The 27,694-nt window shown below is 55.5% G+C and overlaps 1 protein-coding gene across 5 annotated transcripts in view; it reads right to left on the reverse strand.

Annotated features, from left to right (window-relative positions):
* ZNF516 (zinc finger protein 516) overlaps positions 1-25,538 on the reverse strand; it is an 82,849-nt gene extending 57,311 nt beyond the window's left edge. The window contains exon 1 of one of the 5 annotated variants that reach the window (XM_053912371.2): positions 25,350-25,538. The gene's annotated coding sequence lies outside the window, so the exon portion shown is untranslated. Of the gene's footprint in view, positions 1-8,540; positions 10,817-15,287; positions 15,372-21,710; positions 21,797-25,349 lie in introns of those variants that run through there. The other 4 variants (XM_053912372.2, XM_053912373.2, XM_045187690.3 and 1 more) reach the window with 4 other exon arrangements.
* Positions 25,539-27,694: the final 2,156 nt, after the last annotated feature.

A 27,694-nucleotide genomic window follows, 5' to 3' on the forward strand; every position in this document is an offset into this window, starting at 1 on the left:
GAGCTGGGCAGAGGGAGAAATGGACGCAAATAAAAAGACCAACCCCCCGGTGCGACGCCAGAGCCTCGGTGGCCGCCCTCCCAAAGCTGTAGCCCGATGGGCCCCGAAGGAGGAAGAGGACCCACCAAGACCCCTCTTTCTGCCCACCCTCTCTTCTGCTCACCACACCCCAGCTGGAACTGCCAAAGGGCAAAGAGCACGTAACTTTAAATTAAAAGCTGGCCCAGGTGTCCCGTGCACGCGTTCGCTGACGAACGTCTACGTCTCCCCAGACTCCTCCCGTCCCTGCGGCTGCGCATGCCTCTTGGAAATTACCGAGGTCCTCGGGGAGTGAATGTTAATTCAAATGCCCATGATATAGTTCATTTATGGCGTTAATCGCTGGCTACTAGGAGAGTCCTGCTGAAACACAGGCTCCGCCAGGCACACCGCACATCCGGTGTGGCTGCCTCCATGTACCAGCCCCAGGGCCCATGGCTGTCGGGGTCCCGTGACCGTCCCCCCACCTTGGCAGCAGGGCTCACTCTTCCTGCCACGTCCACTCCAACGCCGAGCACGGGGGTCCACACTGGCCCCAGGCTGAGCCAGGAGTCCACGAAGGTGGGAGGGAGGGCAGTGAACAAAACACCATCTAGCGGTGAAACTAGACCCACAAACCTCGTATATGAGGATGACGTGGGTGCCCCACAAGCACCCATCAGCAGTCCGTCCCGGGGTGATGCGAAACTGAGGGAGAACTCAATTTGCAGGAGGTGCCCAGGGGGATCTAGTGAAGAAAGGAGGCGGGTCTAGGGACTGACGAGCCACAGGGCAGAGGTGACTTCTGGGGTGTGAACCCCAAACCTGGGGAAAAGGTGCCAGCAGCATGCTCCTGGGCAGGGGGGATGGGGAGACTGTGGAGAGAGCCTGGGATATGGGCCAGGGACAAGTGGACAAAGACGACGGGCGTGAAGAAGGCCCTCACTACCAGGGTGAGTATTCACAGGACTCACAAGGACTGGAAGCCACCAGAGTGCCATCCCCAGCAAAAGACCTGAAGGAGCTAGAGAGCAGGTCCTGTGAATCCCACAGCAAACAGGAGACGAGGAGACACCAGGCAGGGGACAGAGACTCCACTTTCCCAAGGAGAAGCTGAAAACAGAAGCTCTGGAAAGTGGTCATCTGCCACCACCGTGGGTCTCGCCCATCTTCTGGAACCCCAGACGGACAAGATCACTGACAGGCATGTGGCTAAAAGGACATCACGCCCAGACCTTCCTGCCCCTCCAGCCGCCAAGCACCTCAGCATCAGAAAGGGCCCCATGGCCCCCAGAGGCTCCAGGTGACCAGAGCACTCAGGAGAGAGCTCTGGTGGGGAGCACGAAGCCAGGGCCCCTGTCCAGGTCCTGCTACTTCGAACTGTGACCTTGCTGAAGACGACACGCCTCAAGTCCCTCAGAGTCCACACCCCGTCCGTGCAGAAGCTGGCTCCAGCCCTTGCAGACGCGACCACGCGGGGCCGCACAGCCCCGGATGCTCCTGGGCCAGGCGCACCCGTTCCCACGCAGAAAGCCCCTCAGCACAGCCTCCGAGGCAGCGACGTCCAAGCACAAGGTCATCATGGAGTGAGGGACCCAGGCTTCTCTCCACGGCTGGTGTCTCCCCGGAGCCCTCGGCCCACGTGCCTGTGTGGCACCAAGACACCAGCAGCAACCTGGAGCCCCACCTGCACACAGGCCCGCGGTGCCCAGACCCCCAGTGTCCCCGGAGGAGGAGGAGGTCCCTGGGGCGCAGGGGACAGCAGGACACAAGGCACTCGGAGCTCACTCTGGCAGACAGGATTGTCGGGAGACAGCGACCCTGCCTCCCACTTCCAGGGAACCTTCATCTACCTGAAATGACAGACACCGAGATGGAGACCAGCAGCGTCCTCCCTGCTGCTGATCTGGGCTAGAAAAACCTCACGGGGGCTGTTTCCGCAGCAAAGGCGCTCACTCCGGGGCGGGGGCAGGGTGTGCATGTGGGCGCAGAGGCGGAGCAGAGCTCCCGTTAGTCCTGCAGTTTAGCCCTCAAAGAAAGGGGGGGTCCTGGGTATCCAGAGTGTTTCTGCACCCCTTCACACATCCGACCGTCTCTGAACCACAGACGTGTGATACTGATGGGGGAAAAAACACATCAGGAGGGGCTTCCAGGTCTGCAGTGTGGTCATGCCCTCGATGTCCCAGACTTTCAAAGGCACTTAAAAGTCCATTTTTTTCTCATTTGTAGATTTTAGAGATAGAAAAGAAGGAAGAAAGAGAGAGAAGAAGGTGGGGGGAGGAGGGAAGACAGAGAGAGACCACAATTTGTTGTTCCACTTAGTGATGAATTCATTGGCTGCGTCTTGTAGGTGCCCTGACTGCGGATCGAACCCACAACCTTGGCGCGTGGGGACGCCACCCTAACCGACTGGCTCCCCCGCCAGGGCCTTTTTCGGTTTAATGAAGGTAGAGAGCCCTCCACACGTTCAGCTCTGCACGCCTGAATACAGATAACTCATGTCGAATTAGAGCGTGCCAGCGCTTCCCCGGCTGGAAGACAGCTTGCTCCTTCTCCCAGCAAAACACAAAATTAGCAGCCGCAGTGCAGGGCTGGCTGGAAGTCACCAGCCCCAGATTACACCCGAATGTATTATTATTAAGGACCTCCTGCCCTGTTTTTTTTAACATTACTAAGAAAGCTACACTCGTTACATCTCTGTATTTAGTGGGTGTTCTAAAAATAAGCTGTAGGAAAGGTCTTGAATGTGTGTTATACAGCGTGGGCAGACAGCAGCAAGCACCGCGATGTCAGGTGACATATTTTCCCTTCTGGGGGGAAAGAACCAAAGTCCTCGTCACCGTTTCCACAACTGCACTGCGGGGAAAGCCACTTCTCTCAATGGACCAGGAATTAAGTGAAATTGCTGGGTTGGGCCAAGGGCGGAGATCCACGTTTTGGATAAAAGAGATTATGGTAACTTCAGTCTCTTGACCAGAAACGTTAATATTTTTAAAAATAAAGTTTCACGCTGGGATTGAACAGAGGCCTCACTCGCTACTTTTATCTCCTGGAAGGTGAAGCCGCACTGGGGACATCAGACAGCAGCCTGGGTCTCTCTCAACTCGCATTCCGTCGGAGCAAAAGCCAGTGCAGGCACCCACTGGCCCACGGAGAAACTGCTCCACGGCAACGTTTATGCTGTCCGTTCTACCACGGCAGAAAGTTCAGAGTAAAATTACTTCGGCTTCACAGGCTTATGATCCTTTCAGGCACTTAACGCCACCCTCTCTTAAAGATGATAGCGCGAAGTATGAACGAACACTTCACGAGTCCTCACTAGGGAATCAACCCACCACGAAAAGCCCGACCCCCCGGAGCGTCAGACTGCCCTGGGCCGCTGGAGACCATCACCTGCTTGGTTAGAGATGTTTCCGGGGCGGGGCAGCCAGTGGCCCGTCCCCAGTCTGCGCGGCCTCTGCTGGGAGCTCCCGGGCCGGACACTCGCAGAAAACCGTCCCCCGTGGTGCCCCCACGTTCGCCTCCGCTCGGAGCGAGCAGAAGTCGTCACAGGTCCCCACGCGCAGTCCGGGAAGGGTGACTTTCTGTCCAGCACAAACCTGCTCCCACGGGCCGGCTCCGCCACAGACCCCACGTTCACGCCGCTGGAGCGGCCGCGCTGAAGGGCACAGCGGCAGGGCCAACGGGGCCCTTTCTCGACCGGCCCTAGAAGGAAACCCGCGCTTTCCCGGCTCGCAGGTCCACGCGGACCCCACTCGGCGCCGCCCCACTTCCCCGGAGAACTCCAAGACGCTGGGTTTTTGTCGCGAACACCGCGCGACCACGAGGCCTCCCGAATCCGACCACCACGCGCCCCTGAACAGGAGCCCCCCCGGGTGCAAGGAGGCGGGTTTCTAATTCCCTCCCGGACGCCCTTCTCCTCCTGGACGGTCCTCCTTCCTCCCACGTGTGTCTGGAGGCCGATTAGCGCAAACACTCCTGTCGGCGGCTTAGTCTGCGCTCACCGCAGACACACACGTCCGTGTTTCCCGCCCACCCGCGGGCCGCAGGCACAGGAAACGGTAAAAACGCAGGAGCACGAGAACCCTGGAAGCGCGGCTTCCGCAGCGTGGAGGCCGCAGGTGGGTTCCCGGCAGACCCCCCACCCGCTGAGCTCCGTGGCTCTGCCGCTCCGACCCCCAGACGCTGCCGGGCTGAGCCGCGTCCTGCCCCACCCGGCCTCCCCCCACCCACCCCGGCTGGGGCAGGGCCTCTGCTGGGCCCGCGGACTCCTCGCCCCGGGCGGTTCCCACGTGAGATCCGAACACCGGTGCGGGCAGACGCGAGGGATCGTCCCCGTCCTCGGCCACCCGCCCGGGGGCCACACACACCAAGCGTCTCCGGGGCCCCGGAGGCCGCGGCCGCCATGGCTGGAACTCGCCACGCAGGGCGGTCAGGCCTCTCTGCGGACGGGCCCGCGGTCTCGCTGGACCGTGTGATGTCAGCACATCCCCACGCCCAGCAGCCACCCCGTGCCGCGGCCCAGCCCTGGTGACCGCACGGCCCAGGCGACAATGGAAGCAAGTGCCTGCGGCGGCCCAGCACGCTCCGCGTCCACCCCGCGCCTGCCCCCAGCCCTCGGCCCGTCCCCCGGCCCGCAGCCCCTCCGCGGACCGACACCACCCTCAGCCCTCCCCTCTCACCGTGTCCAGGGCGTCACCTCTCCGGTCTCTCGATCACTCGTCCACTGGAAGGCGCGACCCTCCCCTGGGCCCCCCGCAGGGCGCCCGCACAGCAGACCCGGAGGGTCCCGGGACCTCGGCCCTGGGCACCGCGGAGAGGACGCCCCACCCCGCCCCGCGTCTCACCACAGCCACAGTCCCGAGCCTCTGCCCGACACGGCCTCGGAAACGTCGGACCGGGGCTGCGCTCACCCGCCTGCCGCTCCCCACGCACGCAAGCACAAACGTGCGCGCGCACATGGCCGCACGCACAAACGTGCATACGTGGCGAACGCGTGCGCACACAAATGCACACGCATGAGCGTACATGGCCGCACGCACAAACGTGCATACGTGGCGAGCGCGCGCGCACGGGCCCGCACGCACAAACGTGCACACACGGCAAACACGTGAGCACGCAAATGCAGATGCACGTAAACACGCACGCACGCTGGGACCACTACCCTCACTCGGCCCCCACAGGTGCCCCCCCTCCCGTTCAGGGAGCTCACTGTGCGCAGGACCAGCGTCCCCACCGGCCAGCACGGGTTCCTGACCGATGACCCAGCCCGCTGGAAGCGTCCCCAGGTCACACCCGAGGGCACTCAGGCCTCGGCAGGAAGGCAACAACGAGAGTCTGGCTGCGATCGCTGAACCCAGGGAGCCAAGTAGCAGAAGCAAATCCGGACACCCGCGGTCTGCACATGGGCTAAACATGTCATTATGGCGCTTCTTGAAATTAAATACACATAACGTAAAATACTAAATTAACAACAGTAGCCCTGGCCGGTGTGGCTCAGCGGTTTGAGTGCTGGCCTGCGAATCAAAGGGTTGCTGGTTCGATTCCCAGTCAAGGGCACATGCCTGGGTTGGGGGCCAGGTCCCCAGTGGGGGGCGTGAGAGGCAACCACACATTGATGTCTCTCTCCTCTTTCTCCTTTCCTTCCCCTCTAAAAATTAACAAAACGATAAAATTAAAAATAAATTAATAGTAGACCATAGTAGACCAAAACATCCAAAAAAGGAGTTGCTGTGCGATGCAGCCAGAGGCGATGAGATGAAGACAGAGGAAGAAGGCAACAGGAGAGCACCGATTTCTTCATCTTCCCCAAAGAGGAAACCGACTTAGTTACTGAAGCTGATAAATTGAGAAACACAGTTTAAGCAAAAGTTATAAATATAACCACTAGTGGAACTGAAAACATTAGACTTTCTACATATCTTCTGATTTCAAGAATTAAAGGAGAGGAAACAATTCAGAGACCAATGAACAGAAAATGAAGGGAAAAGGGAGAAGCATAAAACAAGATAAAAGTTTTTTTTAATTTGGAGTGAAGACAAATGTTTTAGCATTAATGTAAGTGGACAAATTTTTTTATTAAAAAAGATTCTGTGATCAGATTAAAAAAAAAACTCAATCCAGTGTGTGTTTTCTACAGAGATACCTAAAACCAAGGAACTCAGAAAAGTGAGACATGGGCACAAAATATACCAGAAAAATGAGAGCAAAAGCAATAATGAGAGGGAAAATATCAGTAAAAGTTTAATTCACGGTTTTAAAAAGGCACTAAGATTGCACAAAAGCCACAGTGTCATTATTAAGGGTAAAAAAGAGAAACCACAAAGAGGGTTAACTGTCCTACCACTTTAAGTGGAACACCACACAGTAAGGTCCAGAGCAAACACGCCAGTGAGCACACGGGAAGACCACCAGAGAGGACGTGGCCTGGGAGAAATGACAGCTCTCCCCACAGCCGGCGGATCAAAACGACAACCATAACGGTACAGGACTCAAATCGAAAAGGAAGGTTTACGAAACGTGTGAGTGTCGAACCCCACACTTGCACTTTGCTAACCAGGCGACAAGAGAGGGGCAGCCCCTCTGCCCTGACCCCAAAGGTGGCCTCTCATGGCTGCAAACCGAGAAAGGGCGCAGGTCTCGGGGGCTCACGGTATGGGACCGGGACACCAAAATTGACACCCAGAAACGGCACCAACCAAAGTTCAGTCGTTTGGAAAATGTCAGACTCTCTGTAAGAGCTCCCCGGGGGAGAGGAAAGCAAAGTGCAACTGAAACCTCTCCTGAAACTCTGTGTCAAAACAGCTCCAGCCCTCAGAGGCAGTGGATGTAAACAAAACAATTGGCTCAACAACTAACGAAAAGGGTTCAATCCCTCACATTTCAACTTTAAAAAGTAACTAATGGGGGGAAAAGTAAAACTAATAAACAAAATCAATTGGTTCTTTGATAACCTGATGAGAAAAATGATTAGGTGACCTAATGAAATTAAGCAGGCCCTGGCTGGTGTGGCTCAGTGGGTTGGGTGCCGGCCTTCGAACCTAAAGGTCGCCAGTTCGATTCCCAGTCAGGGCACGTGCCTGGGTTGCCGGCCAGGTCCCTGGAAGGGGATATGCAGCAACCGATGGGTAGATATTTTTCTCCCTTTCTTTCTCTCTCCCTTCCCCTCCAACAAATGAAATAAATAAAATCTGTTTTAAACAAAGAAAAAAGTCACACATTAGGAAGAATTAGGGTTACTGACCACCAACAGAAGAAAATTTAAAAGACTACGTTTTTCAAAATTCTGGGTTAATGAATTGGATAATATGGATGAACGACTGATTTTCTACTAAAACATAAATGTCCAAAATTTACTTGGGAATCAAGAGAAAAAGTAACCAGACCAATAACCATGTAAGAAATGACAAGAGCTTATATCTGCCTCCACCCACTCAAATGCAAAAACATCCCGTAAATCCAGACACTTTTTGAGAAACAGCTCAGACAGAGGCTATTTGGAAGTTTCCAGAGCAAAAAGAACTTACACACGATGTAAGATACAACACAGTGAACAAAAGGCAACACAGAGCACAGGGCGGTTATCTGATAACACAGATGTTTTTAAAAAGCAACAGTTGACCAAAGGAACGAACAGGCGATTCACAAGGAAAAGAAAATGGCCGGGAAACCTGCGAAGGGATCCACGCTACTTCAAGTCTTTGGCACACAGTCATTAGAGATGTTTCCCCTACCATGCTGGCCAAGACTTAAGGGACTCACAGCGCCCCGTGGGGAGGAGGACCGGCCATCGCTCTCACTGTCGCGGGGGCTGGCTGTGCGATGGCGTTTCGATACCTGAAGCTGGGGAATTTGGCAAGACCCACCAGTTAAAGCGCCCCTTCCTCCCAAACATTGAGGTTTCTCCTGAAGAACTATGCCCAACGACACAACACTGCATATGGGAGAGTTCCTCTGCACACCAGGACAGCCCCCCACAGCGCGGGACAAATACTGGGCAGCTTCCTTGGGGGGACGTCCAGTCCTAGGGGCCGCTCACAGCCACAACCTGTCCGATGGGTGTGAGCAAGCAAGTGCCCTCTGCACGTCCCTTCGAAGAAGGGGAAGTTGTGAAAATCTTAGTAGCCGTTAAGCTCATGTATTTAAATGCCCGATACAGCAACTGGCACATGGCAGGCACTCAATCCACAGTCGCTTCTGTAAAATAAAATCACATCTGAGATGGGGAGCATCCAACACGTTCTTCTGTTCCCAGATGCAGTTTCCTCTTGAGGCTGTAAAGACGCTGACGGAGAAGGTGACAAAGACTGAAGCCCATGAACCACGCCTTTCGCACAACTATCTGAGAAGAAAGCCTCCGGCTCGGGCAGGGGCGCTCCGCGCAGTTTGGCTGTAGACAAGTGTGGGCGAACGCAATGCGTCCCCCACTGTGATGATGCCACACCCTCCCCAAGCCCCCTTTGTGATACCAAAGGGGGAAGTCAGGCGTATTCAGACCTCTTGCAAATTTCTACGAAACTTACTTTTGAAAACCTCTGTATGTCTTAAAAGTGAAGCGCTCCTTCCGTCTCTACTCCCTCCTGCAAGAGAAAGACAGTGCAAGAGGCCAGGTACCTGCTGTCCGTGTTCAATTCCCGTTTGATCATCACATTTTGTAGCTTCACACAATTCCCTGCAATAACGACCATTGGCTCAACTCACTGCCAGCAAAGGGATCCTACGGAAGAACCACAGTCGGCATCACCGGGTCGGGGGAAGGAGCGGCGGGATCGCAGCACTAGCACCCCTGTATTTTAAGGACAGGACGTGACCCGTATTCTTAGTGCCAACTCCAGACGTCTTCAGGTCTTCAGGGGAGTGAAGCACAGTGACTTTCAGATGAAGACGATTGAAATTCTGACCTGAGGGACTCGACAGAAGCCTACAGTCCCACGTCCGGTGTCCACAGACCTCCGCGCCCAGTCACGGTTGGTCTGAGAGGGTGGTTTGCATCGCAACACTCGAACTTGCCCTGATACCAGTGCCGGCCGACCAGCAGACCCGCGGGCAGCTGAACGCCTATGAACTTCACTTGACTGGGTGGAAACCGCCTAAGCTCCAGACTCCCCCCAGATGGACGGACGGTCAAGAGGGGGGTGACCAGCGATGGAGGCTTAAGTAATTTTCAGGACAAAGGCCTGAACTTAGGAAATGTAACTCGTTGAGACACGTGTGGATTTGCAAAACTCCCCGGGGACGTTCAGGTCAGACACTAACTGGGATCCCTGCAAGGAAGCTCACCTGCTTCAGGCAGACACATCCGCTGGCCCAGGCTGCACACGCCCAGGGCATGGACCCACGGCACGGTCTTGCTGGCCCGAGGACACTTGAGGATAAGCCGTGTTCTTTATCACGGCTGAACAATGTTGGTTTGGACTTTGTTTTTCCACCTGAACCCTGGCCGATCTTATTAAACAATAAAAACCTGGTAAGTCTTCTGAACATTAATACGGCGACTCCGCAGGCAAGAGAGTAAACAGAATTCTAGTCCGGTTCCACACCCGTCGACCACAAGAGGGGCGCCTCGGTGACTGGCAGGGGAAGAAATGGAGCTTGACCCTCAGTCAGAACAATAAACTTGCTGAGCTGAACACCTGATTTACAGGCAGGAAGACCAGGTGAGCCAGGGCGCTGTCGCCAAGAACAGGGCCAGCCCGGAATGAGGAAGCAATTGAACTGTCTCACCTTGAAAACGGGACAAAAGGGAACCGCCAGACAGATCGGCGGTCTCGAGCCCCACGGGGAGAAGGACTAGCTTCGCAGCGTTTCGTGCCGACCTTGAGACACTGAATAAATACACCAACACGACTCCCTCGCAGTTCTACATGATGCAACCATCCCCTCTGCCTGGCTCCTGGACCACCCCATCACCACCCGGTACCCACAAAACGGCCCCTTGCTCCGTCCTCGAGGCAGGACCTGTTACATGCTCCAGGGGGGACCTGTGTGCCTCCCTGTAACTCCTGGGAGCCCGGGAACACGCAGGCCCATGCTCAGAAAATACTGCGGGCAGGAACACACTCGGGCCTCAGCTCCTCAAAAGCAGCGCCCTCCTGAAGGAGATGGGTTTACTCTGACAAAATTACTCACTTCCCTTCCTCTAAGAAGAGCTTTTCTGAGCCATTGCCGATACCCATTGAGGGAGAGAAATCTTCGTTTTTGTTGTTATTAGTATTATGATACTCAAAGGACCCACTTAAAAGGCCCCATAAAACACGTCTGTCCCAGAACCACCGTGAGGAGGGAAGTTCTGCCTTCCACGCCGCCCTGCTGAGTGGAGACCCTGACAGCGAGCCCTTCCCGAGCTCTGCTCAGAGCCGGGAGCAAACCGACCCCTGATGAAGCCGCCCCAGGTCTCAAATCTCTGGCACCCGGAGCAGCACGGGATCCGTGACAATTCGGGAGGGGGGCTGGGGAGCTGGGGGGCGTCGCCTCCCTCCTGTCTTCTGTTCCGCGACAGAGAGGGCACATGGCTGGTATTGCGCCACTCTGACCCTGTGTGCAGACAGGAAGCCAGCCCCGCCCGGCTCTCGCAGCAGGTGCACCTGGCGCCCAGGCAGAGGGACCGGCATCTCCGTTCCGAACGTGTGCTTTTGGCATGCAGAGTTGGAGGTGAGCCAAACTCGACGTACCTCCCCCTCATTCGATGACATCACACTCCTCACCCTCCTCAAATAAACAGGCGATGTTTACAACAAGGAGAAGTGACCGAATCGCTCACACGGTCTTCACGCTGGTTGTGAAGTGGTCACTGGGTGAGACGGAGAGAGAACTCAGACCGTTGTAACCTCCCCTCTGTGTTCCGAGACCCTCGGGCTGTGCACTGCACTCCGCGAGTTCCTCCCGAGCCATCAGGGCACCCGTCACTGGCCCTGGGGCCAGGCCAGGCCTCAACGGCGCCCACCCCCCCACCCCCCCCCCCACCCCCGCCCCACCAGCACAAGAAGGGCTGGAGGACACAGGCTGCGTGCCAGGCCCAGAGCCACACGCTTGCAGGGGGATTCCACACGGAGGCTGCATCTGACCCCGCTCGGTTCCCCTCTCCCTACAACCGGGACAGAGTTACCACGTCTCGGGTACTAGCTGCTGTCTCAGAGGCGAGTCTGCTGTGGGGACACCTAGACAGAGTGGTGGGTCTCTGACCCAGGAGCACCCTCGGTCAACTCACCTGGGACTCAAGGGCAGATGCGCTGCAGGCCCAGCCCTCGCCTCCTGCCCAGCACCCCACACGGCCCCAGGGACTCCTGGCTCATTTCCCCGGGTGGTCAAAGACACCTTTTCCCTTTAACAGCAAGGATTCGGCTGAGATGGCTCCCAAGTAACATACCTTCCCTCAACGTCCTTGTTTAAAAATAGGTGAACTTGCGGAGTGGAGGTTTCTGACTCACCCTTAGCTCCTGGCCATGGGTTATGGTAGGGGCTTCCCCACCTCAACCCCTACAGCTGCCTCACCCCTGTGGGGGCCAACAGGGCAAAGTCCAAATGGGGATGGACTGTGAGTGTGACATGCACGCCAGATTTCAGAGACTTAGTGTAAAAAAAAAATCTCAGTAACGATCTGTGTATCATTCCACAGGACCCCGTAGCATCTCGGATCTCACGGGTTAAATGCAACATACCCACATCACTTCACCCACTTCTTTAACCCCTTCTCACGTGGTCACTAGAAACATCTGCAACAACAGGTGCGTTGCAGCTCCACCCCGCAACGCGGCGCCCGCGGGTCAGCCAACTGCGGCCGGCGCCGGCGCGAACCCCGCCCGACACCTGTTCTGCACAGCTTGTGCGCTACAGACGGTTCTTCTGTTCTCGAGTGGCGGGATCAAAATCAGAAGAATGCCGTTCTGTGACACGAGAAGTACACAAAACCCAAGTCTGGGGCCGCTGTGACGCACGGCTATTGGCCGGTGTGTCGTCTTTGGCTGGCCCCACACTCCCAGCCACGGTTGGGTCGTGCCAATGGAGAGGTGGGCCCAAAACACTTAGTATCTGGTCTTGTCAGGCTGTAGTAAGTCATCAGTAAGAAAATTGAACTTGTACTCTAACGGGAAACTGTCACACCCAATAACGTGGGTCCTACGGTCACGGGAGATTCAAAACAGCTCCCAATGCCTCGCATTTTCCTCGCGTGCCCTTGGTCCTTCATGTCAGAGCTGCCGCCTTCGAATAGGCTGCAGTGGCATTGGACTTCAGAACGCCGTTCAAGGCACTCGCCTGCGTAGAAATATGCACAGAAACAGCCAGTGTGACATCAATGTAAAAAATTTCCTTTTGGTTGCGGCTAAAAAAGGCTTTCCTTTCACAGGAGAACTGATGAGTTTTGCCCTCCTCAGCTATTCGCCGTATGAACGGCCACGTCTCCTTCTTGCTTTAGCTGGAGAAAGCCAGATGCTGAATTGTGGGTCAAGTTCACCCTCCGGAGGGAACGTCATGACCTGGTCACGAAGCATTTTCCCCTCGTCGTGGCCTACCACCGTTCCGTTTTCTGCTTGGCTGGCATGTCTGTTTTCCTGTGTATTTCACGTGTGACCCCAAGGGCACCGCACACCCTTGATGGGATGGGACAGGCGCACAGAGGCCAATGGCTGTGACCCACGTGGACATAACAGGGTGTCAGCCACCAGCGCCTGAAGCCCACAAAAACTCTCAGACACGTCACAGTCACACAGGACGACAGCCAGGAAGCCTTGTACCCGGCACAGCGACCAGGGCACCTCTTGCTGTACACTGGTCATCAAAGGGTCTGAGAAGTTTCCAGAAAGGCAGCAAACTACCTAGGATATCGTTTCAGAGAAATAATTTAGAAAGTTCTCAGTACTATCTTCTTCAGAAAAGGGAAAACACATTCAAAATTGGGGTCTCAACTCACTAATTCTTCCTCCGCAGAGGACAGCTAGAACGCGGGCTAGAATGCAAAAGGAGGCGGCGTTTCCACGCGGCTCTGGCACCGTGAGAAAACGCCCAGTGCTCCTGGCCCCACTCGGGTCCCTGGAGCCAGCTGAGGGGATGGGGACCCACGCGCACGCTGTCAAGGTGGCCAGAGTCCACATGACAACTGGCCATCCGGGGTGGCTGTGTGTGGCGTGTCTGAACCACCACTGGACAGGAGAGAGGGCAGCACATGGTGACCAGCTGCTCCGCCTCGGTGGCTGTCCTGCCCGCCGGCACCAAGGATGCTGTTGGCAGCTCCTTCTCAAGCCTCAGCCTATCTGGGCCCCGAGGTTGGGCTCTGTCACATGGAGAACCGACCCCTGCAGATGCCCGATCCCCCAGCTCTGGTCCCCAGGTGCTGCACGCAGATCAGGACGGGCGCCCAGGAGAAGCTGGATCGTCCCCACCACCACCCGTCTTCTCTGATCCCTCTCCCCGGAAGGGTTGGGTATTTTTTCTTTCAGGACTTTCTCTCCCACGCTGGTCAGATTTACTCTCTATACGTACCCTCGTGAAAAGTGTTTTTGTGTGGGTGTTGCCACTGGGTTTCCCAAGAAACCCTGTGTCCTGGCCCCACGCCGAGCGGGAAACCCATGTGTACAGCTGCGGGGCCTCTGGAGACTAGGGCACCCCGATTCGCGGCTCTGGCCGCCACTGTCCCTCTGAACAGGACCCCGTCCAGGGCTCACACTGACACGACATCCCCGTGGAGAAACGCAAAAACCTGGTTAACATCTCTCCTCCTCTCTGGAGCTCGAGCTCGGCACCAGAAGCAGAACAGGTGTGGGGACGGTACGCAGCCGACCCCCAAGTCCCCGGTTGCTGGCCGGGTCTACACTGGGCAGCGTGACAACTCTGGGCAAGCTCAACTCGAGGGGGGCCTGTTCCCCACCTGATGTTGTGCGTGCAGCCAGATGTGAACTGGGAGTCAAGAAATCTGGCCTGGAGCCCGTCCGCCGCCCTGCCCCTGACCCCATCACTACGTCCTTCTGCGCTTCACTCCCCGTAAAACGTCAGACTTTGCCCAGAAAGCTCTCTGTTCCCTCCCATTGTAACATATGTACAACTCTCAACATTAACTTTCCGAAAGAAGCCCAGATAGAAAGTAAGTCACAAACACAGGTAAATAACCGTGAAAGTCAGTGTTTTTTCCTTCACGGTCACTCCACAGAATCGACCTACCACTCCTAACCAAGGGAAACCCACACTGTGGAGGAAGAGCCCCATGAACTCAGCCCTGGAAGGGGCAGTGGAGGAAACCACAGCTTGGACGCATCCAGCCCCTGCCTTCGAGGCCCGAGAGGTCCAATGCACATTCCGAGGTGGTCCACGGCGTCCAGGGGCAGTGGGTGGACCCACCGTGCGGACAGCCTGAGAGGCCCGGTGGCTCCTGATCCCATCACAACACACACGGTTGTCTGCCACAGACATGTTTGCCTGCAGCCAAGTCCTCGTGTTAGCCAATTCCCGCAGACGCCGAAAACTGTGTAGCTATTAGGAAAATCACCCTTTCCTTCTAAAGTTCAAGTTCTAAGCAGGTCGTCATCTTCCATCAACCTAGAGAATAACCCGGTAAGCCAATCTTCTTGTAAAACTATTAACAGATTCTGCCTTTCGGTCATCCAAGGTAATTTACAGAGGGCAATTTTAATCCCACTTCTAATCCCAGGCCTCCACAGAACTGTCCCCACGCTGACAAGTACCTTTAAATTTGCCATTCACTAACAGTCACAGTCTCTACGTTCAGATGTGAGACCCTCTTCCTTGCATCTTATTTTCAAGAGTAATAAGCCGTTTTTGAAAGGAGGAAGCTGCGTGAGTGCGGGGGCTGTGCACCTCCACGGGGCCTGGCGCTGCAAAGGGGCCAACCATCGTCACTGCGCTAACGGTCACACTAAAGACGCAACGGCTTTGGCGGGGTGAGGCTCAGTCTGAGGGGGTGTGATTGACACTGTGAATGATGATATTTTCTCAAATGGCATAAAAGTGTTCTCTCTGAGCTGCTGGTAATGTCAACATAAATTATGCATCAGCCCGAGCGCGTTGCTGCCCACAGCTGCCACTGCCCGAGCGGCTGGCAGGCCCACCTTCCTGTGCACGGTGGCCCCGCTGCGGGTGCACACAGTCACGGGGACAAGCGTGTCGGCTTCCTCCCCTAAGACAGGAAAAACAGTGTCATGGAAGCTGACGAGACGGATTCAACCAGGGACAGGGGTCTAGTGATGACACGCTGGCACGGCCGCAAGGCCACGGCCACGCAGGATGTTAAAAACAGAGGCGAATCCTCTGTGATACGGTACCTTCATCCATTCCCGAGATGTGGCTGCAGGCGCCCCCCTTGTGAACTCACTGGCAGTCAACCCAAACACGCAAACGTGTACAGCCTGTGTAAACAAAACAAACGCTTAGGTGGAAACATTACAGAGCTGCCTCTAGGTAATTCCAGCACCTCACCACAGACGCTCCGGCTGTGAAGCAGGATCGCGGTCACAGAAGAGTCACTGGGCCGCGGCGTACAGCACAGGGAGTGTCGTCGGCAATGACGTCACGTCTGTGCATGGTGCCGGGGGCACCGGATGCGGTGGGACGAGCACATGGTGAGTTCTATTGGGTCGGCCAAAAAGTCTGTTTAGTTTTTTCCAGTCAAATAAAAGACACATTTTTCATTTTCACCTGTAACTTTATTGATTTGAGTATTTTGAGTATGTCAGCTATCTCCCACATAGTAGAACACTGATGGTTCTCAATTCGTGTCTTGATTTGATCGTGATCAATTTCAACTTGTCTACCTGACCGTGGAGCATCATCCAGCGAGAAATCTCCAGCACAAAACTTCACAAACCACTTTTGACACGTTCGATCATCCCAGCACCTTCTCACACACAGCACAAATCTTCTTTTGCATTTCAGTTGCATTTTCACCTTTCTTGAAACAATAAAGCATGATACACCAAAAATGTTGCATATCTTCTTCCTTCTTCAATATTAAAATGGCTGCACAAAAATTCACCAATTTTGATAAGATTTTCTTAAATGCACACTGATATGACAGTTGTCACCATACCATCTAACAAAATTGCTTTGAATGAAATTAAAGACAATTAAGCCGTCTTTCAGACTGGGTTGTACACCTGAAACTAATATAATATTGCATGTTACCTTTAATTGAAAAATAAAAAATTATTTAAAGAAGCAGCGAAAATGAAAAATTATGAAATAGGATCTGTTCACTCATCCATCCAATCATCGAAAATAAAAATAAAAATAGGCACACCTTTCAGGGGAACCAATTTTTAGCTCTCGGTTAAAGGCACTGGAGTCGGAGGCAAAGGTCCTTCCACACCAGCCCTGCCTCAGCCTGTCCACACCGGCAGCGGTTTTAACCATTCGCGTGGGGCCCTGTGCTTGCCTGAATCAACTCCATCCGTCAACACATAAAGGCAAAGATTTCCCACAAAAATTACTTTGGGCGCGGTAAACGGGACCTGGGCTCACGACCCTTGAGCATCAGCTGCGCAACAAGCTGCCCGAGCCAGGAGCGGCCTCTCCCACAGCTCCCGACGCACCCAGAGCGGTGCGCAATTTCAAAGAACATTCTCGAACGCTGAGATAAATCAGGGAGAACGCAGAGCCGAGTCGGCCCAAGCAGTAGAGGTTAAATAGTGCCATATGGCAAAGGCAGACACATGTTGCCCTTTTCTGAAACAAAGGAAAAAATTCCTCAACAAACCCTTTCCTTTCACATGGGGAAGAGCTGAAGGGGAAAGGGTTTGTCGAGGTTTACTAAATAACACTGAAAAAAATTTTTTTTTACTTATCAGCCATTAAGAAAAAACTACAGTTTTAACACAGAACCTCAATGTTTAAGTCTCCCTTTCACGGTCCCTGAAAGCCAACACCACATGTCGCCTGGGCTCCCTTGCCCCTCAGTGAGCAAGGGGCCGGGAGGACAGCTGTCTCCCCGGGCTGAGCTGACGTCAGCCATTCCCTGGGGTGCCGAACGGGGAGAGAGGCGTCTACCTGCCTCCGAGAGTAACACAGCAGACGAATTCTGTCTGGAGAAGGAAGTAGGTTAACGCCCCTCCCTGCTCTCACCACTCCGCAGAGGAGCTGTCTAAAAACTCCATCACAATTCGGGAGGGCGAAGGCAGGCCTCCTGCTAGTTGATCATGTGGAAAACAATACGCTAATGAATAAATAACAACACAAGAAGAAACTCTATTTTGCATACTCACCACCGTAAATGTACCTTTGCCCCACCCTGCATAATACCTTTCTCTTTAAGTGAGTTTGAGAACTTAACTGGATTAAGTTCCTGACCAACACAGGCACACACACAAAACAGGAAGAAAATCGACCAGGAAGAACACAACATTTGAAGTAAAGAGCACAACGTATCTGCACCCGGTGTAGCTGCTTTTTAAACTGTTTGTTTATGCATTCCCATTTACTTTACAGATATTCACATGATTGTGTGCTAACAACAGCTGCATTTGTAATTGCTCCTGCTTTGTCATTTCCAGGGCCATTGGAAGCCAAGCCTAGCAGCCCCGTCTTCTCCAGGAAATTACTTTTAAGGAAAGTCACGAGCCACAGAATCACACTCCTTTCCCCCTCGAACGCATGCCGCTGGAAAACATCTCCTTCTGGACATAAATCTGACAGCCGGGCAAGCTTCGCAAAGAAAAGCTTCAGCTGCTCCAATCACGTGCAGCCAGATTCGAGGGACAAAGAATACACACACAGACCGTTACAACTGCTCGTTTCCCCAGGCCACTCAGACGTGCTGGAGACCTCGGCAGCTAGCAGATCTCAAGCACAGACAGCCTTCGCAGTGCCCTTGGACGCCCCTCCTACAGCTCAGCCCTGCCCCTAAAGCAGCCCTCTGCTCAGGAAACTTAACTTTAAATAAAGATGCTTTTTAAAGAAGTGGATGAGACATTTTAAATTCGCAAAGTTGTTCTTAGTTGTCTCCCAAGGTTAATTTGATAAATTCTTCATAACCATTTGATGTGATTCCTTTCTTAAAATGGTTTGTGACAATTTGCCACTATTCCTGAACACTGTAAGAGCATTCACAGAGAGGCCAGTGATAAAGAGGACCCACCCCCAGAAACCGCTCCCCTACCTCTGGGGAGACTGGGGACAGGTGTGACCTCACCTTACTCAGGGCAGAGGTCACCCCTCCATCAAAGTGTCCACCTCCCACCCCCCAAACACACTGGTTCCTAGGGCCAAAAAGGACCAAGGCCAAGGACTGACTCTGGAAAATGCTGTCCGTCTCAAGGCCCCAGACACATTCAAACCCTTAACGGGCTGCTGCCAGCACACCGCTGGCCATGAGGGAGGGAGGTCGGGGGTGAGTGGCCAGGGAGGCCAGGAGGGGGGCCGAGGGCCACAGTCACTCGAGTTAGCTCACACCCCATGCAGCGCCCAGCCCAACGCAGGAAAGAGGGGGACAACTGCTGCTCCCTCAACTCCCAGGCAAAGGGCGCACAGCCCTCAGCCTGCAGCCCTGAATCGGCATCCGCACTTCTGTCTGCCTCCTGCCATCTACCTGCAGGACACACGTCCATCTCCGCCCACCCCGCAGTCAGGCCGCACAACACCCCCACGTCCCCCGCTCTGCAATCCACTTGAAAAATGCAAACACACAGGAGGTAGAATCTCCACCAACACAGGGAGGGTCTGGCAGCTAAAGACAGTGAGGCCATTAAATCCTCACATTTGGACATTAATAATCCTGGAAGCGCAGGTCAAAGCCACCACGTGGTAAGCCATCCCGGGCGGCTCTAGGTGCCCGGTGCTCGCTGGACAGCAGGTGGGCCGGAGGAGGAGCATGCTTCAGGGCAGAGCCCAAGCCACCAGGTGCCCTGGTGCATCTCTGGGCCCACAGCTATCCCTGGACTACGTTCAGTAAGATGAGGGTTCATCAGACTGTCCCCAGAGCCTCCGCAGGCGGGGGGCCTGGGGGAGGGCTGGGGCGGCCAAAACATGCAGGTTTGAAAGAAGGAACTGAAGGTGTCAGAACAGCTCTATCCACACACTAAAATGTGTCAACATTCACAGCATGTAAGATGTCTGCTTTTGAACTAGGAATGGTATTTCCACATTCCAGTATTTATAATGCAGCAGCCCATGGAATAAATTGAACGTTCTCCTGCTTTCTCCCATCAGCTCCATGACCGTCCCTTAAATCCACGCTATCACCAACTGTAGATGTCCCCAGCTAAACTGGCCACCAAATGCCAATGAGAACATCATTTGTTCCCTCCACGTGCGACAGAGAAGCCTCATTCACTCGGAAATCTAGCTACACGATAAGCAAAATGCCATTTTCAATTATATAATTAACAGACGCCCTTTTCTCCAACAAAAAGGGCGTAAAAGTCAGAGCCCGGCCTTGGACATTTAAAGCAAGCACATCATACCAGGACAGCACTGCGCCTGGACACGCTCCTCGGCGTGGAGCAGCATCCGCAGCTTCTCTTTCAGTTTCCTATTTCTCCGGCATTAAGGTGTAATGCCCTTGAAACTCGACACACGGCCTCCAGCCAGCCAGCCACTCCCTCAAGATTTTAGAAAGATTCCTTCTGGTAAATTATGAAGAAGAGCAACACAGACCCTGAGAGCAAATAAATAAAAATCCACAACAACCCCATAAACTAAGTAATGGCTTTTCAAGAACAACCCCTGACTAAACTCTACCGAAGTCTCCAGGTCATATTATCATTTGTCCCTTGCTGGTAAAACTAAAAGCCGTCTGTGAGAGTAGACCTGGTTTGGCAGCATCCTTTAAAGAAGCGACCTTTCCTTGGTCAGTCGTAACATCAAATGTTTCCCTATCCCAGCCTCGAACAACCCCAAGTAGGACCAAGGTAAATAAAGGTGAAGTTTAATTTGTGGAAGTGGGCACAATGGGCTTTTAGTACTGACCTCTTTCCACAACCCTCTCTCCCTCCGGTTCGGTTTCTGGGACAACATCCTGCGAAGTTACAAACCTAGGCCTTCAGGCTGATTAAATTCTAAATGGCTCAGGCCCCTTGAAAGGTTGTTTACAAATACGCGGGATTAACTCTGCTCCTGGACAGTATCCCCAGGGCAGCAGTCACACGTCCCAAAGCCAAAGCGCTTGGGCCGGTCCATTTCGGAACAGCCAGCCTCTGTGGGAGAGAGAGACTCCGAAAAAACAAAGCAGCCAAAACTCCTGTCTCCCCTTTGTTGAGTACTGTCCCGAACAACTCTGCACAGAGCTGTGTGGTTTCATTTTGGAGAGGCATTCCCAGGCCTCTTGGTCAGCTGCATCTCACACACACACATCCCCTGGGATTATTATTTGAATGCTAACGTGCCCTGATTGTTTCAGGACCTTCAAATCAGCGAGTTTACAAAAACCAAGTCCTACAAATGGGCACAGAAAAATATCAGACACACTATGTTTGTAGCTGAGCACACCCAAATTGTAATTCCATTACCAAAATACTTGAGACGCCGCAGTCAGAGCTGGGTTTCTCAGGGGCCCATTCAAGATGGCACGGCCGGCTCTCCGGTGAAACCCAAGACATCCTCCTGCCTGCAACCCAACCCGCAGCCTCCCGCACCCCCCAGCACCGCTCAGCTCGCTCCACTTTTACCAAGAGGGGCGGGAGAACTGTCCATGCACACGCAGCAGCGGCATGTGGCATGTTTAATTATGGCCGGTCTGTGTAAATATAAATAACGCGGCGATTTTGACGCCACAACCAAAGAATGCAAGAGAAAATGAAGGAGGAACAAACCAATGATACCATGCGCTGCTCACTGGGCAGGAGGAAGTAGCCTATGAAATAGCACACATGCCTCCTTCCTTAAAGTAGCACTTACATTCCTCATCCAAAATACCCCAACCGTATTCCTAGGCCGCCCTGGAAAATCTTCTGGAGAAGATCCTGGGGGGGAACGGCTAACCCTGCTTCCTTGCTGGTCGGTTCTCTAAGGGTATTTATTTATCACCCAGCACAGCGGGGAGGTACATCCATTTTTAAGTCGCCTTTAATCAGGATTGGAGACTTAATGGCAGGTTCACAAGAGAACTAATGTTTCACTGAGACCACCGTCTAAAGTTCCTTTTGTGACTTGCTGGTAGGTCAGCGCGGTGCGCGGTCGAGGGTCCCGCAGCCCTGCCCTTTGTTACGCAGTGGACCCCGCTGGCAGGCCCGGCCCACGCCCACGGGCACCTCTAGGCTTCCGAGGCGGCCCCCAGTCCACCCGGCTCCTCCCGCCGAGCCAGGGCAGGTCGCCGGGCAGGACACACACCCACACGCAGCAGCCCCTCCCCTGGCGCCCGGGCCCGTGCGCCCCAATCCGCGCGGAACCCCCGGCGCGGGACCGAATCAGGTGTGAACAGTTACGTAATCGCTCTGGGGGCCACGCCTTTCCCACCGCCCCACCTCCGCCAGAACAAAGTGAAGTTTAAAATAGAAACCAATTACCTGGCCTCCGCCGCGCCTGGGCCTCCGGAGCGCGGTCCCTGCCGCCGCGCAGACCCCCCGGGCCCGGCGCAGACCCCCACCCCCGACGGACCCCGGGCCAGGCCCGGCCCCCACTCCCCTGCCCGACGCAGAGACCCCCCCCAGCCCGGGCCAGGCCCCCACTCCCCAGCCGCCCCACCCCCTTACTCCCGCCCCCACCACTCCCCCCAGCCCGCCCCCACCCCAGCTCGTCCCCCTCCGGCCCGCACGGACCCCCGCCTTTGTTACGGTGCGAAGTTGGGCCGTGGGTCCCGGTCTCTTTCACTTCTAGGGTTACAGTGCAGGCGTGTGACGTCCGCTCCACATGACGGGGGCGGGGGGCGGGCGCCGGGGGGCGGGGGCGCGGGCCGGGCCCTCCCCCACCTCGCTCCCCGCCGCCCCGCCCACGGCCCGCCCCCAGGAAGCCCAGCAACAAGCGGCCACCGCCCCCGCCCCCGGGGCGGGCAGGTATGTCCCCCCGCCCCCGCCCCGCCCCCAGCCCGCCCCCGGCTGCCCCCGTGCGCCCCAGGCCCAGCGCCGAAACGCCGGGAGATACAGAAATAGGAATGATTCAATCCAGCGACTCCTCTCCCCGCTGCCCATTCCTCCACCGGCGAGCTCCTTGGGAGGGCGGGAGGCAGAATCGGATCCAACTCCGCCTTGGGGGGCGGAAATGGCCCGAATTGAAGGCGCGGGGCTCGACGTCGCCTGATAACCGAGTTAGGTTCTTGCGGGGGGAGGACGAAGGTCGCCTGGGGACGTCCATGGGCCCTCGGGATGACCTCGGTCCGGCCCCACGGCCGGGGCGCGGGTCCCTCCCAGGGGTCTCCCAGCAGGGGCCTCCGGGGAGGGAGAGGGCACACGGGGTCCTTAACCCGTGCACTGCGGCGTCGCCATCCGTCCCGCAGTGAGGCAGCCCGGCAACCGCGACAGTGACCAGAGATGCTACACGGCCAGGTCCGGTCCCCACGTTTCCACACACGCCACTCCCAACATTCCCAGGGAGGCTGGTGCCAGATCAAGCCAGCACGCAGCGCGGGGCGGCCCGGGCCGCTCTCCGCCCGTGAATGTGCCCATTGTGCGGGCGACGCGACCCGCGTTCCACGCTCTTAAGTCACTGGGCCGCGTAACTTTCACTGACCATGAGCAGGTCACGTTGTAGAGGGACTAAGTATCAACTTCCAGAGACAAAATAAAATTTGAAGTCGGGAGGTACACGCCGCCTTCACTTTGTACGGAGTTAACACAGTTTCAACAATTCTCGTTCTCTGTGCGTTCTGAGCCCGGCAAGTGGGCTCCTCCACCCGGACCCCGAGCGCGCTGGGGCGCGCCTGCCGCGTGGGAACGAGACGGAAAGAGCCAACTCCCCAGCTGTTGAAAAGCATAATCACATTACACCTCTTTTCGTCCCCTTCTGCAGGTTTCCACTTGAATCCAAAAGCGCCTCTTGCGTCCGTTCTGTACAGTAGGACACTCGGAGGAGGCAGGGTCTCCATTTGGACTGCTGCGTGCCCAGCTAGCTGCACAGACTCGCATAAACGCGTGTCCACGTCTACATGTAGCACACAGCTGTGCAAATCAGGAGCCTGCGGATGCTCGGGGCTGGTGGGACTTAAGTGTGCAGACACATGGGCGCATGCACGCGCGCGCGCGCACACACTCACACCCCAAATTACCTCCGGGATGGAGAGTCGCTACGGATTGGCCGGCAGAGCCGTCACTCTCACTCAGGGGGCAGGGAAACTTTGCAAGGCTGTTTCCTTCCCCCCCACCACCCACCCCCACCGATTCATTTAATGGTAAAAGAACATCTGAAAGTTAGCCATCTGCCCGGAGAGTTTTCCTTCTCTAACCGGGGGGGACGGGGGCAGGGGAGGGGTCAAACAATATCCATTTAAGTATATTTTGCACTCCCACAATGGATGAAAAGGAAAATTAGCAATCCCGGGAGGGGACGGAGAGAGAGCCCAGAATACGGAGAAGGGGGTCTTCTGCGAAGGGTAGACCCAGGGTGAAGAGTCCTTTTCAACACTCAAAAGGAACTTTGACCTTCCATTTATTTCGAAATTAGAAAATGTTTTTTCACAGGTCATATTATTAAAAAAAAAAAAACTCCAGTCCTAGTTTATGAACTCATTAATTTTATTTAAGCATTCGCCAGTAGCCGTCATGTTTCCTTAAGAACTGACCTATTTTTGGCTGGAGATAAATGATCATGTTAACAGATGTTAATCTTGTAATCTGTTTTTCCTGTAAGCACTTTACATACCCGGGTTTCAGACCTTAAAAATATCTTTTCCAAAAAGACCTGACGTCACAATTCACTCCCTGAAAAATGACTGCCCCCTCTCCCGGGTTTTTTTTGTTTTTGTTTTTGGTGGGGTTTTGGGGGGGTTTTTTTGTTGTTTTTTTTTTTTGCCTCTGCAATGATTTCAAAGACATTAAATCTTTTTCACTTTATAAACGCCGATTTGTTCTGCCTCAACTCCCACAGGCTTTTATTTGCATTTCAAATTCCACAGGTTACACCAGTCGCCTTTTCAAAAAAAATGTAAACCAACAATGAAGCAGCAAATGGCTTTTTGTGCATCTGGATTAAATAAGGCACAGAATGAATATATTTTAAAAGGGGGCCGAGCGAGCTGATCTTTGCACACCCGGAGACCAAGTAATTCTTTATCAACAAGCCCAGCGGAATGAGGAACAGGCAGACACACAAACAGAAGCTCCCGGCCTGCTGCGGGGTGCTTATTAAGGCTGATAATAAATGGGGCTGACTTACAGACCCACGTTTTCGGGTAAAAGGCTGGGTCTCTCTGGTCCCTAACCGCAGGGCCCACTGGCTTCCCAGCCCACCCGAGCGTCACCGCCGTAAACTGCGGTTTTAAATACTCCGCTCGCTGGCTTTTAGTGAACTTATCCATACAAGTTCCTTTAAACTTGGCGAGGCGGTTTAATCTAAACGCCAATCGTAACTATTCAGTATGTTAGTTATCCCTGGAAATGGCAGACAAGACGCTTTTCCAACCCCCCCCCCCCCGCCCAAGCATTCTTTTCTTGTATATATACCCGGATATATACTGAGATCAACACCTCCCCGTCCCTACCCCCCACCCCAGCCCCTGCTCCAGCCTGGCTGGGTGCGCCTCTGAGAAGTCCCTGCCACCCGGACCCCCTCTCCCCACCAGTGTCCGAGTCATTGGACCCTCGCCCCCACCCCACCCCCACCACTGCCCTAACTTCCTTTCCAGGATCTCACTTCTTTAATGTTAGGGTCACTTTTAGGCTCCAAGCTGAGGGGCAGGCAAGCAAAGGAGGCGGAAGGACAAACAACAACCCCCCCCCCCGTCCCTCGCAAACGCGTCCCCGAAGCAGCAGCGCTCGGTGCCCACCGTATCGATCCCGTCAGCCAAACCCTTAATAACCGAAGCGGCTCTCCAGGCCCGCAGCCCCATCACTCACCTTCATTAGCCAGAGCGTTTTACTTTAAAGTAAGGCAATTTGCTCTTTGTCTCCTAATGGATGGAGAGCGCATCCGAGCTCCCCTCCTCCTCCCACATCGGCTTCGACGAAGTGTACAAAGACAGAGGCTCTTCCGTGCTCCCACCCCGGCCCCCACCCCGCCCCTCCACTGCGGTAAAAACCACCTCCCGGTGCTCGCCGCGCCGCCTGAAGTTGCATCTTCCCTCTCCTGGAATTGCGGAGCCCGGCAACCACCAGCAGGGAAAGCCCAGCCGCCCTCCCCGCGCCCTGGAGCCCCTCCCCGGCGCCCCCAACCCGCGGCGTACACCGTGGTCCCTGGCGCGTCCAGGCCCGGGCCCCGCGCCCCCCGCCCCCCGCGGGCCCGCGGCGCCCCCCCACCGCGGCCCCTACCTTAGCCGGGAGGCGGCGGCCGGGGGAGGAGGATGCGCACGCCCCGCGCCTCTGAAGGTGAAGCCGAGCGCCCGAGGCGCGGAGCCGAGCGCTGCACTAGACCGACCGCGCCAGCTGCGCCCGGGCGCGGGGGACGCGCGAGGGCGCGCGGGCCCTGCCACGCGCCCGGCCCCCTCCCCGCGCCTCCCGTGCGCGCCCCGGACGCGCCAGCCCCGCGGGGACCCCGGCGCCGGCCGGGCTCAGGGGGCTGCGCTGCGCGGGGAGGGGGCCGGGCCACCGCGGCCCGGCGCAGGCCCTGGGCTTCCCCCAGCCCCAGAATGGTCTGCCCTGTAGGAAACGCACACTCTCCACTATTGTCTCATCAGCACAAAGTTCTGCCACACTGCGGGGAAAGTCTGGAGGCTCGCGATGACTCAGTCGCAGCTCATTCTTCTCCTAATAGCCCTGAATCACGATCCCAACGGCTCGTTGTCGCCCCTTCCTCCCAAGGACTCCGCCGCCGCAGCCCCAATTACGGGAAGCTGTTTACGCGCGCACACACGGATCCGCACACACGCACGCATCCATACGTGCAGACGTGTTGGGGATGCATCTCAGCCGACTTGGGCACCTGAGCTCTGAGCCTCGAGTCCAGAGCGATTTGCGGGGCTCCTGGTGGCCCCAAGCGCGTGTGCGTTACAAATGGCCTGGGGGGGGGGGGTGCGTTTACTTAACTTCCTGGCGAATGTGTTTTAGGGTATTCAGACGCGGAGTATCAATGCATTAAGTGCCGAACCGAGATCAAAGGGTCCCTCGGACAGACTTCAGGACACGGATGCGGCCGTAGGGCAATTTTTAATGACTTGTTTTTATGTGTATCTTTGAAAAGTTCAACTCCAATTTTTCTGTTTTTCGAACTCCGTTTCTTCACTCCAACTACTCCCCATGGGCGGTACTTAGTTGCAATAAGTTGAGTCTGGGAACGAAAATCCCAGTTTGACTCCCCAAACCATTATTGGTGCGGAGAGGTGGGGGGAGGCAAGGACGGGGGAGGGCGAGCGGAGCGCCCCCACCTCGGCGCGCGACCAGGAGCTGTGGCCCGGGGAGGGAAGCGTCCTCTCCCGTCGCTCCTGGCCATATTGTTCCCTCCTCCTGATAACTCCGCAGCGGAGATGGATTCCGTCCAGGGCACCGACGTCGCGGTGCCCTGGCAGCCACGCTGCGGTCCGGGCGTTACCTTCCGCGGTGGCATTTCTCCGTGCCTAACGTTCGCCTCCACTCGCGGGCCGCAGTTCGGGGCCTCTCCAACTTAGGGCATTTGCAACAGAAACTACTACAGACAGCTCGCTGGGAGGGAGGAGCTTGTGCCTGCAAAGCCGGACTCAGACACAGGGGCCATTCTGCGTGTGCTGGGTGCGCGCGCGCGTGCCTGCGTGCGATGAGTGTGTTTCCATGGCGGGGCGGGGCGGCCCAGAGGGCGGAGAACCTTGGAGAGAAGGACCCCGAATCCGAACGTGGGAGGCGCGGGGGGTCAGTGACCCGCGCTGGTGTGGAGAGCAGGCGCGGGGAGGGCCGTGTACAATTGTGGCCGGTCCCAGCGTGAACGCCTCGGTTGGATCTACCCTTGAACAACCGGATTCACAGAAAAGTACCGGAGGGCCCGCAATCATTACAGAACACAGTGAAAATGCACAAATAACCGTCTCCCCCAGCTCACCGGGCGATGAGGATCGAAATGGCACATATAGAAATGGATATTATCACGTATATGGTGTGGCCCACAAAGAGATTCAAATTTCAATCCTCGGCATTTTAAGAGCTTTCGTGATTTTCGAGCAGATTCGAGTTGATGGTAAAAATCTACATTCATCTTCGTCCTTGGGTCTATTAAAAACGACAGTATTGCTCTAATAACTTCCATGTGTTGAGAATTGAGAAGTTAGATGAACAAAGAGTGAGAACGACCTCCAGGCTCCTCCACACAAAATGGTGATTTCCCTGACCTGTCTCCTGTCCCCAGTCTGCCGGCCCCCACATGTGATTTCACTCCGGGCCGAGGCCGTTCTCTGGTGAGATCCTGCTTTTAAGAGATTTCCTTTCTTCCAGGCTTCTGTACCACGTACACAGAATCTGAGAAGGTAATTTGAGAGATGGGCAAGAGTTAGGTTCTGGGACAGGGCAGCTGGAGGGCCGGCCGGTTTTGTTACTGGGGACAACGCCTTTCGTGCCGGGCAAAATGTGCCTAAGATTCCGTGTACACAAAGCCACCGGTCACCCTGCATTTGTCAGCAAGCCCCTGGCAGCTTGTTCCAGGGGTGCTCGGTACAAAAACAAAACATGTAATGGGAGTCCCCACACTGTTTCTG

Source organism: Desmodus rotundus, chromosome 10 (genome assembly GCF_022682495.2).
Source record: "Desmodus rotundus isolate HL8 chromosome 10, HLdesRot8A.1, whole genome shotgun sequence".
In the NCBI taxonomy this organism is placed as follows: domain Eukaryota; kingdom Metazoa; phylum Chordata; class Mammalia; order Chiroptera; family Phyllostomidae; genus Desmodus; species Desmodus rotundus.